This window comes from Lampetra fluviatilis, chromosome 38, assembly GCF_964198595.1.
Source record: "Lampetra fluviatilis chromosome 38, kcLamFluv1.1, whole genome shotgun sequence".
Classification (NCBI taxonomy): Eukaryota; Metazoa; Chordata; class Hyperoartia; order Petromyzontiformes; family Petromyzontidae; genus Lampetra; species Lampetra fluviatilis.
Genome location: NC_136312.1, coordinates 10,794,351 through 10,810,686, shown reverse-complemented (window position 1 = coordinate 10,810,686; position 16,336 = coordinate 10,794,351). Strand labels below are relative to the sequence as shown.

The following is a 16,336-nucleotide window of genomic DNA, read 5'->3' as shown; positions in this document are numbered from 1 at the left end:
TAAAGCGATCTGAAGTATTATAGATTTGAAGCTTCCGTGACTGCAAGAATTCATACCCTTAGGTTTTTTCGGTAAAGTCACGTAGGTAAAATAATAATAATAATAAAATAATAATAATAAATGAAAATAACTAAATAAAATTACGACGTTTCGGAAGCAACACAAGTCTCCGTCATCAAGTGTAACTGCTCCAGTAATTTTATTTTGTTATAATTTTTTTACCTACGTGACTTTACCGAAAAAACCTAAGGGTACAATATGAAGCATGTTTTTTCGGTAAAGTCACGTAGGTAAAATAATAATAATAATAAAATAATAATAATAAATGAAAATAACTAAATAAAATTACGACGTTTCGGAAGCAACACAAGTCTCCGTCATCAAGTGTAACTGCTCCAGTAATTTTATTTTGTTATAATTTTTTTACCTACGTGACTTTACCGAAAAAACCTAAGGGTACAATATGAAGCATGTTTTTTTTTGGGGGGGGGGGGGGCAGAGCTTTGTGACGTCATATTTGAGGGGGGTCTAACTTTTTGTGACGCCGTGTGACGAGGGGGGGGGTCAAAAATCGTCCAAAATCGCGTGCCGTCATTTATGAACGGCCGTGAAGACGTGGCCGACTCGAGTGGATCGACTCTTTGTTGGACAACTCCACCGATATTGAGTTCGGGGTTTGCAGCATCAGAGTTTCCCAAACTCCATGTTAACCGATGCACTCCTCTCATTCAAGTCAATTCGTTCCACGCTGCACGCGCCGATGATTGTTAAGCAGTCTCACGTGACGCGCCGTTTGTGCGAACAGCGTCGATTCAAATAAAGAACGAGGTCTCGGTGTGTGTCTACACGTGGTCCCACGTGGGTGTGTACGTGGTCTGCGCGTGGGTGTGCACGTGGTCCGCGCGTGGATGAGCACGTGGTCGGCGCGTGGGTGAGCACGTGGTCCCACGTGGGTGTGCACGTGGTCCCACGTGACGCGGACAGCGTCGTTTGCTTGGCGCGTCACGTGGGACGTGTTAAACAATCGTCGGGCTCGTGCAGCGTGGAACGAGATCGACGTTTACACGTAAATCGACAACGTCGTTCAGACGACATCACTCATCAACACACAGACTTTAAGCAACTCCTGTAAGATATTGGATACGTTGGTTTTTATTACAAAACAAAAGCTAATTTCAGTGATAAGCATAGGTGAACACAACCCTCAAATTGATTCAATAACAAAAGATACAAAATGTTAAGCTTTATGGGGATTCGTTTCTGTAGTTAGGTTCCATTGTCGCAAGCATATAATTCAGACGGATTCATGTAACTTTGGTACCGATGATGTGGGTATACATTTGCATTCGTGTCGGTTGGCAACTTGAGATAGTATTAAAGCGATAAAAGACATTGTGGTAGGTACATACGATGGTTCTATGAGGTCCCAAAAATTCGGCAGCAGTGTCCGTTACAGTACCATTGCAGTGTAAAAAATAACATGGCAGCAAAAGACCTAAGAATTATGAAGTCATCGTGAAAATGCAGAGATCTTTTAACGTCACGTGTACCCCGTAGTCAACACGTGACAGTGACGTCCTCCTCAAGCGTTGAGGCAGAGAGAAGTGATCTACTACAAAGTTTAAGCAAAGTCGGCATGTTCAAGATGCAGGTGCCGCAACATTGTTTTGCGTCTCAATGAAACCGCGCATTTATTCAATAGCGGTGTCACTCTAGCTGCACTCTCGCTACACGATTATAGCAAGCGGCGTGAGAGCCAGTGGAAGAACCAATGCGGGAATACATAGAGGAGGTATGCAATGATAGGACGACTTCGAGCCTGCGTCTCTCCAGAGAGCCTGGGTGTGTGGAGTCGTAGTCCGAGTATCAGGATTCTCAGTCCGGTTCCTGCATGTTGTAGGCTGTGTGTGGTGCAGTGTGTAGGGTGTTCATGGTGCAGTGTGTAGAGTGTTCATGGTGCAGTGTGTAGGGTGTTCATGGTGCAGCGTGTAGGGTGTTCATGGTGCAGTGTGTAGAGTGTTCATGGTGCAGTGTGTAGGGTGTTCATGGTGCAGCGTGTAGGGTGTTCATGGTGCAGTGTGTAGGGTGTTCATGGTGCAGTGTGTAGGGTGTTCATGGTGCAGCGTGTAGGGTGTTCATGGTGCAGTGTGTAGGGTGTTCATGGTGCAGTGTGTAGGGTGTTCATGGTGCAGCGTGTAGGGTGTTCATGGTGCAGTGTGTAGGGTGTTCATGGTGCAGCGTGTAGGGTGTTCATGGTGCAGCGTGTAGGGTGTTCATGGTGCAGCGTGTAGGGTGTTCATGGTGTAGTGTGCAGGGTGTTCATGGTGCAGTGTGTAGGGTGTTCATTGTGCAGTGTTTAGGGTGTTCGTGGTGCAGCGTGTAGGGTGTTGGTGGTGCATTGGCCCGTGACGTAACTTTCACGCTCCGACACACTGCGGAACAACGGAGGTATAAAAATACACAGATTCTAGATAGCAAAATACTACTATGTGTGTGGTGGTCATGTGGTGACTGCATAACTGACCTGTGTGCTGCATAACTATGGTGTATGTGTGTGTTTACTTCAATGCTGTATAAACCAATGCCATTTTCAACTCGTGCGTGCGTTCCATCATTCCCTGCAAAATAGAACACGCATCCCGTTACATTCAATACCTCACAGCTCAACGTTATATCTCTCTTCAAAGTCGCTTCAGCAGCCTATTGTTGTCTTTGGGCTTGAAGGTGATGTTCTCAATTGAGCAGAGATTGCTTGGCTCGATGTACGGGGCCAGATCTTTTGCATCTTGGAGAAGGCCTTTCTGTGCGAAGTCTCACAGAACACTTCTGTTTCATCCCATGCCCACTTTGCCCTCTTCTTCACTTCCAAAACGAATGCGATTCGTTCCTCTTCCCCAGTTTCTCCGTCCCCCACTCAGCCCCGTCCGAATTTTATTTGTTGTTAGCCTTGTAAAAATACATTTTATATTTCTTTAGCTTTGTTTTCCTTTTTAAAATATTACTGGGGGCCTCACAGGACCTGGGCCTCACAGGACCTCCAGATGAGGCAGCTCTATCTCTTCAGTAGCACGTGGTGTGTGACTGGTTATTGCGATGCACTCCACTCCGTCTTGAACAGTTGGGTCCAGGAATATTTCCACCACGATGACAATTGTGGGCTCCTTCTCCTTGCACAAGTAAGCGAGTTCTCTGATGTTGGATCTCAGGCTACGGATGTTGACCTCTATGATTCGCAGTTCCTTGTCTCGTAGTCATTTCTTTTTTGATCCGTCCCTTCGAGGCCTGGCTTTGTTTCTTGTCGTAATTGAGTTGGGTTCAAGGGTCGCTGGCCCTTGACCACAGGCACATTGACCAGCGTGGTGGAGGTTTCACGCTACGCATGACCTGAGCTGAAGACTCGTACAGATCGTGCTCAGGCATGAGCTACTCGGTAAAGGGAGGGGTGACCACATTTGGTGTTTTACTCCCTTCTTATTCCTTCGTATGGCATTGTTGGAGATGGCAACAGATTACAAATTGGTGTCGAGATTTTATATTCATTAAAGATTTATATTCATTCGACTGCTTCAGGAGGAGCCAAGTCGATTTGTTTCAGATCACCGTTATACCCCCAATAATGAAGTTACGTAAACTACCCTGATTAAACTACCCTAAAAAAACGAATTATAACTGCGTTACATTTTTTTTCATGTTCCAGTAATGTGAATGATTTTGTATGACTGGTATTTAGAGAGAGAAGTGAATACGTATCGTCACCACGTGTGGTGGCGCTGGGTGGTGTTGAGTGGTCCACGGGCCGATGAGGTTTCACAAACACCGCCCTAAGCTCATGAATTGTCGGTCTCAAATTGAGGCACCGGTTTTAATCCTCCGTACCCGTTATGTTTGAGCTGCCACCGTGGATGTATCAGTACGTGCACCAGGCTTAGCTGTCATCCCACCCATGAAGTCATCTGAACTTTACATTCCACACTGCCATCAATTATTGATATCCACACTGTGCCTTTATGCACACGGAATGCATAATGATATTGCGATATGGTTTGTGTGATCGTGAGTTTGTTAACCTTTCAAATTAATGGTGGTGGGTCAAAAGAGTCAAATAATGTATCCATTTGGAACATTCTGTTATTGTATCTCTGTGACGTAGGATCACAATTGTATATTGAAATGTTGTTTCGTCTTCTCAGAGTATATAAAAATGTAATCTGGACACTTGGAAATGCACATCAAGACACATTTATGGACACACATACCGAGCAGCACAGTCGGTAATCTTTGCTGACCTTGCAATGCAGGAGTTGCTGCAGCCAGCTAACCCGACTGGACTAGAATGTAGAGGAAGATGATGAATGGAGTAATGCAACCAGGATGGAGATTAAGAGCACTGCATGCCATTTCAGGGCCTGTGATTACACAACCATAATTCAGAAACATACATTTGGTTTGCATAGTACATTGAGAGTACAAATACTGCTATTAAATACATCCTGCGGAGGCCTACCTTGGCCAAGAGTTGATACTTTAATGACAATTGCCAAGTTGGCTTGACAGCCCAAAAATATCGTCCTTGGCCCTTTACAGCATCAGAAGAATGGTACTGGCAGTCCCTGCCTTACGAAGGGGTTCCGTTCCTGAGACTCATTCATCAGTGAAACGGTTCGAAATTCGGAACACAACAATGTACTGTATTTAAATGTTCATATGGAAGCATTGCTAAATTCATGAATAAATAATAGTGCACATTTGCATGGAATACTGTGATAAATATGTAATCTATATAGAGACCTTAATCTGTAAGTATGTCTCAAGAACCTCCAGGGCACTTCCTGGAGGTTTTTGACTGCAGGGTAACTTTCGACCCTGAGAACGAAAGGAGGAGGATCCTTCACAAATCTGGCTGTCGCGTGATGATGCCAGTTGTAATTACTGGCGTAACGTCACGTTACTCGAATTGTAAATGTTGTGGATTTGCTCTCCAACATACCTGTGTGCTGTACCCGTAACGAATTGGCATGTTCGGTTTACATGACAAACCATACTCATTGGCTGTGTCGGGTGGTGGCAGGTTTAACGACACACTTATATTTATGCGATCTAACCCAAAAATACCTCGACTATGAATCGGTTTTATATTCTCTTACCGCAACCGCTGTTTTTTTTGTTAGAAGGGGTGGGATCAGGTCCCGCCACATCTGCACACACACACACAGAAGCACACACGCACACACACACACAGAAGCACACACGCACACACACACACCAACGACAAAGATCCCCCGTGTAGCCTTAACAGACTGTCAGGGCAAGTGCTGTTATCGAGCACCTTTGAAGGCCGGCACGGCACACGAGGGGGTGGGTGGCCAGCACAAAATCTCACGGAAGCTCGTTCGAAAGTGCGGATGTTCTTAAGTTGGACGTTCCTAATTCGATGACTGTCTGTACGTATCTGTGCCCCCACACACAGAGAGCTGCGAGCCCAGTGTTTACAGACGCCTTTGGTCTACTTGAGGCTCATCTGCCTTGAGTAATGCATCTCACGATGATGCTGTGGGTACCATTAGTCTTCGAGGTGCTTATCTGCCTTCGGTATTCAGAAAATTACCCAGGGTCCTGCTGCCCTGTTTTGGCTGCCATTGGTTTGCGTGATGCTCAATCCGCCTTCAGGTCTAGCTTAGCACCACGCCAGAATATTAAGCACAATATCGTACAGCTAAATTACATTACATGAATTGATTACATTTCTGGAAAACCTTCGCCACTCTGCTACAGTTTGGTTCACTCCCTTCGCTCCCTCTCTTTGTGCCCCCATTAGACAACACGGAGCGTACGTACACGTGCACATAACTTTACATGTGTGGCTTCATTATTCATAGAATGCTGGACACCTGCAATACTGAAAATGCTCTCCCCTCCGCCCTGTTTCGTCTGGCTTTGAGACAGACTTCTTGACTGCACCCACGTTGTGAATGGGGGAGACACAGATGGCTGCTGGTACGTACCGCTGACTCCATCGTGGTTTCACTACTGCAGTTGTTTGCTAACGGTGCTCGCTGCTCAAGTCTACGGAACCGATAGCGGGATGTGTTTGGTGATGTGTGATATCGTGGGAATGGTGGAGATGTGCTTTAATACCATACCGGTTGGGCACACCAAATTCCATCCGCAAATATACATATCTGGATTCTTGTAAGTCATGTTTAGCTTGGTTGGATTTTCTTTATTGTCACAATATCTGGTCACGGATGGTTGTAACATAGCATTGCACAATAATTGTAGTTTCAAACGTGACAATGCAACCTGCAAAATAAAATGTTAGGAACGTTACTCACAATTGTGCAATGATAAAAATGCGTTGCCACTTTGTGAATACGGACAACCTCATGCATTGATAATAAAACAAAATCAATTGGGGTAAGATTAATAATAAATAAATAAATAAACACTGCGCGAAAAAGTAGACATTCTAGATTTGACGTTTTCGTGGCTGCAGGGATCCATACTCTTTGGTTCTTTCGGTAATGTCACGTAGGTAGAAAATAAAATGAATTAAATCACGACGATTTGGGGCGCAACACAAGCGTCCGTCATCAAGTGGGACAACCACAGCAAGAAACAATTTCTGAAGTGACTTTACTGAAAGAAACAAAGAGTAAAGTAGACATTGAGTAGTGATTTTCCTGATTAAAATTAACATTTCGGGAACACAAATTAATAGATTACAATTATATTTAACTTTTATATTTAACTTTTATATTTAACTTAAATAGCAAAATCAAAGCAAGTGTGCACAACCCATAAACAAGTATGCATGTATATTGAACTTCTTTCGCACCGTACATAGCCAAACGTGCTAATCGGAGGTGCAGAACCCTTTTGAGTGAGCACGACTGAGATCACACAGTATGCTGCTGTAGCACTGCAACAATGAAACGTAAATGTTTTTAAACAGCCTGGACTATAATGCTTGTCCACACACTCAACATTCAACACAAACATTCATGAATTCCAGTCAAAGACTCCGTTTGTGAAGTGAAATGCAAAGGTGCACAAATTCAGTGATGAGCATAGCGGCACCAATTTGAGGTCGCAATTTGTACACTGATATCGATTGTCTAATTACAGAACCCTGCCTCCCGGTTGGGGTCACAGTGGGGTAAGCACCCACCAGCCACTTCTTACATATGTAATAACAGCGATAGAGGGTTCACGTGGGGATTGGCTTGCCGGTCCCGCTTTGTAGCCAATAAGGGATGAGCCAGGGAGCATGGCCTCGGCGTGATCTCGGCATGTCAGCAGGGGTGGTTGGCCTGGCCAATCGGGGCCTCAGCTAATGGGGAGCCGGATCAGAGGCATGGTCCCGGGATTGACAGGGAACCATCGGGAACGGTCAATGCTGTCTATGGAGGATTGGCTGGGGGGTACCACGTGACAGAGGGATTAAGAGAGAGAGAGCAGTCGAGAGCAGACTTGGGAACGAGAGAAGCAGGAGCCACGCGCGTACGGGGCTCTGGGTGCCACGTGCGCGGTGGGGACTTGGCGGGAAGTCTGCCCGCTTTCCGTTGTCTGTCAGCAACGGGGAGTGCGTGAAGTTTAACTGTGGAAGTTGAAAATGAAGAGGACTGATTCCGGAAGCCGTCTCAAGAAGGTTTATTACACATAGATCCCACGGGGCTGCCATTAACTGCCAGGCTGCGTATTGCCATTGTGGGGATTCCCCCCTAAAATGTAAGTTCTGGCCAAAATACAAAAAAACATTCCATGTTAACAGAGGCCTTGAATTCATGGATTCCACTACAAAACGTTCAGACTGTGGGAACTTCCACAAAGGCATATATTTGCCGATTTCATGATGTTAATAATTTACTCTTCGCTCCACGGATGACACCTAATCCTAAAGCAGAAGTTGCGGTGCAGCGAAGCCACCAAAGCGCCCTGTGTAGTTACACTGCGGCTGTGCGTGTGTCTGTGCAGCTGCATTCACAATGCAGAAGCTGCGCAAATGGGGTTCAAGCGGGGAACACAGACCATATTTTACGAGCTCAAAGCAGGAAACAGATTTCTCTTAGATGGTCTTGGTGTGTGGGGTTGCACTGCGAATCGTGTGGAATGACCTCACCTCCCCTCCCCTCCCCCCATGCCGAATTGTGTGGGTGTTCTTCCGTGCCTTTGCATGCAGAAATGCAGAACATGGATTTTTCATGCAGAAATGCAGAACATGGATTTCCAAGCAATGTCCGCTTTTCTCGTGCAGCAGACACATTGCAGCGTATTTCGCTGTGGGGAATTCAACCGTGTGGAGGGAATGCTTCCTTCCCCGGGTTTTGGATAAATTGGGAGAACTATTCCACTGATATTTTCACAAACCCAGCAGCCACTTGTCAGCTTAAGCGTCGCTTCTCCCGTCTCAAAGTCAATTACAGCTTTCTAGCGCTCATATGGCCAGCGGAGGAAAGATTAAACGGTGTAATTTTTTTTATCAGCTTGAAAAAAACGAGTGCTGCAGTTGTAATAGTTTAGACTCTTGTCTTGGTATGGTTGTGGATTGAAGAAGGATGAGAGGCATTTGGTAGTGAGAAGCATTGATTGAAAATGTATTGCCATCCATACAGTTCGGTACTCACGTAAAAATCCCACGACATTTTTTCTTCACCGTGGCACACGTGCAAGTGGTAGTCACAGTGCACATCGCGTGGATTACTCATCAGCGGTGTTGTGGAGAGCACTGGTGATTTAAAAAAAACGATGTAAAAATATTGCAAAGTACCACATTGAATGCAACTTCCGTGTTTTTTTGGCTTCAAATTATTTTTGACAAGTTCCTTCAAAAAAATTTATAGCAGCACATTTTTGCACTGCAGCACCCGATGACCAGTACCAAATCGAGCAGAACTTGCCACGTTAGAGGTCCCAGCGAGACGAGCCCATCTCGACTCGTCAGTTGCCCCCCCCCCCCAGCAGCCTTCTTAGGAGGATGCGACATGCATGATTCCCACCCTGATTTTAAGGCGGTAAGGTGACGAGATGTTAACTACCTCGCCTGCTATACAGGAGGTCGTGGGTTCAATCTCGACCCTGATGCCTGCTGCTGTATATTTGGAGTTTGCATGTCTCTTTCCCCGTGATTCGCGTGGATTTTTCTCCGAGTCCTCCGGTTTTTCCTTCCACATTTAGAAACGTGCGTTTAGAGAATTTGGCTGCTATAGAATGTCCACGTGATTAATCCACTTCGTTAAGCTCTCATTTGTGGCCAGGTCGCTCATGTAAAATAGCTGTGTAGCTCAGTGGGCCTTACCTGGTAAGAAAATAGAATATTTTTTCTTCATAATTTGTACCATGCAGCAGACATAATGACTGAAGGGCTCAGTTAGACCTTCGCTAGGCTAATGGTGTGTCATACTCTTAGGTTTTTTCGGTAAAGTCACGTAGGTAAAAAATAAAATGAAAAAATAATAAAAGTAATAATAGAAATAAAATAAAATTATATATTTTATTACTTTTATTCATTTTTAATTTTATTTTTTACCTACGTGACTTTACAGAAAAAACCTAAGAGTATGAATCCTTGCAGTCACGAAAGCTTCAAATCTAGAATTAATGGTGTGTCACTACCCCGCATCTTGTACCCAATCCATATTAAGTTGCAATTGTTTTAATCTGCGGAACATCCTTACATTTGGCAACAACAACAAACCCGCAACACATTCGTCAATGCCACTGTGTGGCCTTAAAAGGAAAACATAGAATAGACACCGTTTCAAGCAATGGCCCATTTCTTGAAACATCGCCCGTTATCTGTCTTCCTTTTAGGTAAGGCCACAGTGTCATTGATGAATGTGTTGAGTTTTGCTTGTGCACCACTGCCAATGCAGTGGTAAGGCCCACTGAGCTCCACAGCTATTTTTCATGAGCGACATGGCCACAAATGATTGCTCAACGAAGTGGCTTATCGCGTGAAAATGTATATCAGCTAAATACTCTGAAAGCTTGTTTCTAAATGTGGAAGGAAAAACCGGAGGACCCGGAGAAAAATCCACGCGACCGCGGTGAGAACACGCAAACTCCAAATAAACAGGCGTCAGGGTCGGAATCGAACAAACGACCTCCTGCATACCCGGGCGAGGCAGTTAACATCTCACCACCGTGAAGCTTGTGACTGGGCCGAAACCTTCAACTAAACTACACTTCATACACACGGTGTAGTCACTTGCATCAGTGCTGCTGAAACGCAGGTTTATCTGCTACATTTGTAGTTCTGATTGTACAGCCACCACCGCAATTGTACGCGTCGTGACAGGTACTGCAATATCCGACCACGTGCTCACCGAGGGCTGCATTGGTTTCCGATTGCTGAACGAATAACATTTTACTCATTACACACAAAGTGCTTGCCATTATTGAACCGCAATACCTTGCTGATCTCATTAACCATCACACAAACTCCGGTCATCCTTGCAGCAGCTTTTGGCTAAACATCAAACAAAGATGGCTATTGAATCGCGCACTTTCAGATGCACTTCTGCGGCCGTCCGGAACGCTCTTCTTTCCGATATTACGAAGCCACTGGAGCTTTGCACTTTAAATCTAAATAAAAAATATTTACTTGAGAACTGCTTTTTGTGTTTAGTTTGTTGTCCTCCCCCCGCACCTCCGATTAGCACGGTTGTCTACGTACGGTGCGAAGGAAGTTCAATATACATACGTAAAGTAACATATATAATCCACCCCTTTTAAAGGTCTATACCTTTAACGTGATGGGTTGTGATTTGATGCCAATGATAAAAGGTGCCAGTGACAAGCGACAATCTTGTGAACTTAAAATGCCATTTAAATTGACTTACCAAACATATCGGCATAATTCTGTTCAGAATCTTCTAATCGTTTGCCACAATCCAATTTATATCTTAAGTAGTCCAGGCTATCTGGATTTTGTTCCATTTTAATAAGTGAGTTTCCACGTGCAGCACCAGGGTTGCATGTCATCTGAACATCCTTGATAATTTGTGTTATTTGACTTCCACGACAAAGGATTGATGGATTCACAGGGATGCCAATCTGAAAGAAGGAGACATACAGACACACAGTTTACTACTTTTACAGACGCGCATTTGTGCATTTTGAGAGTGCACTACTGAGATCACATTTAATTTTAAATGTAAAGTTCTCCGTTGTGGAGAGTTGATCGAGATATCTTACTTGCTCTCTGCACTCGTGGTGAGCATGCAAACAAAACATGATCTGATAATATATGCATTGTCTCAAACAATAATGTAACTATAATGTTACATGCATTGCCTTTTGAGGTTATCTGGTGTGACACTGGTGGTGAGACGAGGCCATAAAGAAGGCTGCTGCTGTCTCTGTTCAAAGACAATGCACAGATTATAATTATATGAATAGTATAATTATAATCAGAGCGTGTTTGTTTACATGTTCACCACAAGCACTGCGTGTGCTTAGTGCGAACTTGGTTCTTTGCAAAAGGTTTCTATTTGGTGTTTGAAAATCTCAACACAACTCCTGTTTTATTGCCAGAAAAGGGCAAAACCTGTTCTTATTTTTGTCACACCGTCTCGTGCTGTTCGTCGCATGAGACAGCGAAGTGGTGCTCAGTCGGTGTTAGTGGCCGAGGTTCGTGGCGGCGCTCTGCTATCATCCCTGTCGCTCTGGTCCCCCCCCCCCCAGCCCCGTACCGCTCCCGTTCTGTTGTGATGTGCACCGATGCCCACTTTATTGAGGGACGATACTGACACGTGAAATAAACATCGATCGATGCTTACCGTTGCCTTGAAAACTTCGTGTTCGCCGAACCATATGTTCAAGGCGCATGTATAGTTACTGCTGGGAACTTGAGCAAACGCTGGGAAACAAAACACCGCACACGTGTTGCATTGGTTTCAAACGAAGGGAACACACAACAAAAACCACGTGTTTCTCCTTCGTTAAACAAACTGTCAGGCCTCTTGACGTTTGGTGACGGGGCGGTAAGAACACGCGGAGGTCTCTCTGAGTGAGGAGAGGTATCGTAGCAGTGGCCGCTTGCACGAGAAGCGACGGCAGAGGGGACTTTGGTGCGAGTTACCAATCCCAGCTGCTGGTTGGGCAGCATGGGGGAGTTGGGTTCCATCAGATGGTTGGGCAGCATGGGGGAGTTGGGGTCCATCACGTGGTTGGGCAGCATGGGGGAGTTGGGTTCCATCAGCTGGTTGGGCAACATGGGGGAGTTGGGTTCCATCAGATGGTTGGGCAGCATGGGGGAGTTGGGGTCCATCACGTGGTTGGGCAGCATGGGGGAGTTGGGTCCCATCAGCTGGTTGGGCAGCATGGGGGAGTTGGGGTCCATCACGTGGTTGGGCAACATGGGGGAGTTGGGTTCCATCAGCTGGTTGGGCAGCATGGGGGAGTTGGGTTCCATCACGTGGTTGGGCAGCATGGGGGAGTTGGGTTCCATCAGATGGTTGGGCAGTATGGGGGAGTTGGGTTCCATCAGCTGGTTGGGCAGTATGGGGGAGTTGGGTTCCATCAGCTGGTTGGGCAGTATGGGGGAGTTGGGTTCCATCAGCTGGTTGGGCAGCATGGGGGAGTTGGGTTCCATCAGCTAGTTGGGCAGTATGGGGGAGTTGGGTTCCATCAGATGGTTGGGCAGCATGGGGGAGTTGGGTTCCATCAGCTGGTTGGGCAGCATGGGGGAGATGGGTTCCATCAGCTGGTTGGGCAGCATGGGGGAGTTGGGTTCCATCAGCTGGTTGGGCAGTATGGGGGAGTTGGGTTCCATCAGCTGGTTGGGCAGTATGGGGGAGTTGGGTTCCATCAGCTGGTTGGGCAGTATGGGGGAGTTGGGTTCCATCAGCTGGTTGGGCAGCATGGGGGAGTTGGGTTCCATCAGCTGGTTGGGCAGTATGGGGGAGTTGGGTTCCATCAGCTGGTTGGGCAGTATGGGGGAGTTGGGTTCCATCAGCTGGTTGGGCAGTATGGGGGAGTTGGGTTCCATCAGCTGGTTGGGCAGTATGGGGGAGTTGGGTTCCATCAGCTGGTTGGGCAGTATGGGGGAGTTGGGTTCCATCAGCTGGTTGGGCCGCATGGGGGAGTTGGGTTCCATCAGCTAGTTGGGCAGTATGGGGGAGTTGGGTTCCATCAGATGGTTGGGCAGCATGGGGGAGTTGGGTTCCATCAGCTGGTTGGGCAGCATGGGGGAGATGGGTTCCATCAGCTGGTTGGGCAGCATTGGAGAGTTGGGTTCCATCAGCTGGTTGGGCAGCATGGGGGAGTTGGGTTCCATCAGCTGGTTGGGCAGCATTAGAGAGTTGGGTCTATCACGTGGTTGGGCAGCATTTCAAAGAAGAAGAGTAGGAGCCATTGTTGTTTGTTTTCGTCTTTGACCAAACAAGTTCGGACAGCCGTACCACACGCCCAGCTACTTGTACACAAACACAGCAGCGGGTATACGGCAGACGACAACACAACACACAATCTGACTTGAACAAAATATGTGATAGAATAAACTGCGTCTGTTTAGGTTTGTAACCCCTTTTAATTATTCTTCAACAATACAGTTCGACTGTTGTACATTTAGTCGTCACCAAGACACCTATTCTATGCCACATTTAATACATCATATTTACGTTTAATTATGTTTAAGATTCACGTTTTGTGTGTAACGCTATCCGCAAGGGGGAAGCCAAAAAGCAGCATGCAGCTCCAGAGCCGCGACGTTGGCTGACTCCTGGGTGATATTCACAAAGCTGTCAACCCTTCGCAGTGCCCCCTACCTTGTTACAGACCAGTCCAGACCTTATTGGTCACCCCGTGCCCCTTATACATCTCAACGTGCATCCTACAAAATCCCAGCCCGATGGGAGAAGCTAAGAATCTAATAATTTTTTCCAAGGTGACTCGGTTGACCTACGCTGACTTTTCGCCGATAAGATATCAGAGGCCGCCACACATTTGAAACCATTGCTGGGTTTGTGACAGCAGCACGAAGACGACGATGATGATGATTATGATGCGGGGGATTGTTTTCACTGTTTGTGAATTATCAAGGAGGGGGGGGGGGGCACGTGAGGGGCCGCACTGGAGGCCACCAGAGGCCGGCAATTGGCCCCGCGGGACCTTGCAATAAAGCCACGCGAAGCCACCCTGTTTTGGCGGATCGAGTCTTGGCCGACACGGGCAGCGAATTTGTCTTTGGGATGAGCGAACATGTTTCGCAGGACGTGTGTGGTCCCTCGGCTGAGGAGGATGAAAGGGAGAGAGAGAGAGGTGGTCCCTAAAGTCTCGGACACATTCGAGCAGTCGTTCTTAACCTTGACTGCAGCCTTGCACCCATTTGGTTCTCAATCGCAAACATGTTTTTAAATAATGTTTATAGGTAAATACATGAGGTTTGGTGAAACAAAGTAAGCTGTAACTTGCGTGCCCGTATTTTTATTTGTGTGTAGATGATTTACCTTCTACAAAAAATCTGCCCATGTCTCGCACCCCCACAAAGGGCATCTCGCACCCCTAGGGTAAGATCCACTCGATTAGAGGGTTTTGAGGACAAGGGGGGCGAGAGGCATTCAAACGGCAAAGGGTAGCGACTTTCTTTCTCGGCACGAACACATGTGTTGTGTGCGTGCCGATCGCCGGACTGATTTAAGAGCCTTTGGTTTTGCTGCTTTCGACGGATCGGCCCGTGACCGCCAGATAATGTTGGAAACAGACGGATAATGAATCGATGATGATCAACTGTGTAGTCAACGGCTAGAGGAGGATGAGGTAGGGGGATGTCAGCGAGATTCTCGGACGCATTGGAGGATTGTGGAGACAACAGGGGACGAGAGGCATTCAAAAAGCAAAGCAACAAAACAAAATTAACTTCACTTCTTCACGACGAAACAAATTTAATTAAAACAACACCGACGTAGCAATGTACTTATTAGCGAGCTTACTAAGAATGCGTACAACTTGTGAAGAAATAAAAAAAATCGAGAGAAATAAAATTACTCACCAATGCAAACTACTTGTAAGAAAATAAACCTCGCGCTATGGCCATCTCTTGCATAAAAGTATTTCCAGGGCAAGGAGCACCCGGACAGGATTGTGGTGGTTGGTAGCCCCTGAGGAAGTCTCTAGAGTTGAACGCAAATTCTCTACCTCACTCCCCGGGCTGGTGTTCATCTGTCCGTGTGCGAACGCGGTCCTCACTCACCTGGAGCAATTGCAGGCAACAGCAGCAGCAGAAGCAGCGGCAGCCACAGGGTGCTTCTGCAGAGCGCCGTGTTCGTAAGGCTCGACATGGCTTTCAGCAAAGTTTGGAGAGTGAAGACGCTGAACCTCGTTCGCACCGTGCGTAACCAATCGTGCTAATCGGGAGGTGCCGGGGGGAAGGACAACAAACTAAACACACACACACAAATGTTCTAAATAAATTCGTTTTCAGTTCTGAAGAACTGGCACCGCAACTTCGCGTGGAGGACAACTGAGAAACCGAGAGGAAAAATGCAGCAAATCACAGCTGTGAACTGGGACTCAATGCGTTCATCCTTACCGCCCCCGTGCGTTGAGAATGTTTTGCATGCTCACGAAGTTTCCCATATGTCCTCACGCTCCTTCCCAGATGTGAAGTACCACGAACAGGAAGTGGATGTTGTTGTTTTGGGGGGGGGGGGGAATTTTTTTAGGGGGGAATTTTTTGGGGAGAATTTTTTGTTAGGGAGGAATTCTTTTGGCTAGGAATTTTTTTTGGGGCAGACCCCGGGGGAGGGTGATTTTTAAAAGCGAGGTGGCTTGGGATTGTGGCTTTCGCGAGGCGTGGGATTCGACTCAAGGATCTCTCCATTGTATTCGCGGAGTTGGCAAGAGGGCCTTATTGTCCAATTAGGCACAGTCGGCACTGTGCCTAGGGCAGGGGTCGGCAACCAAAATAACAAGAAGAGCCATTTCTTTCCAATTCGGTACAAAATTCAGTATTTCAAGAGCCGCAATGCATCTGAGTACATACTGTACATACGTACATATTGTCAAGAAGCAGCCTGTAAAGAGCCGCATGCGGCTCCGGAGCCGTAGGTTGCCGACCCCTGGCCTAGGGCCTACGGAAACTCAATTTTCACGATGTTTCTGTCGTTGTTTCTTGAAGAAAATTTTAACAAGGATAGGCACAGTGTATAAATAAAGAGACAGACTCATGTCAATCGTTTATTTCATAAGTTTAGAGAAAAATGAACACCGGAGCTGAACTTTTCAAGATTTTTTTTCATTGCAAACTTAGCAATCCACAACACAAACCACACGAATACACAACATGAAACACATGCCTTGCCAACACAAACCACACAAATACACAACATGAACC

At 46.4% G+C, this 16,336-nt stretch overlaps 1 long non-coding RNA gene across 1 annotated transcript; it reads right to left on the bottom strand.

Annotated features, from left to right (window-relative positions):
- Positions 1–2,213: 2,213 nt before the first annotated feature.
- Positions 2,214–15,483, bottom strand: LOC144945733 (uncharacterized). Its single transcript, XR_013639716.1, has 8 exons — positions 15,194–15,483; positions 11,781–11,860; positions 10,842–11,055; positions 8,625–8,725; positions 6,141–6,300; positions 5,145–5,195; positions 4,287–4,406; positions 2,214–2,618 (listed from the first exon to the last, which is right to left on the bottom strand). It is a non-coding gene; the product is annotated as an uncharacterized LOC144945733 (long non-coding RNA).
- Positions 15,484–16,336: the final 853 nt, after the last annotated feature.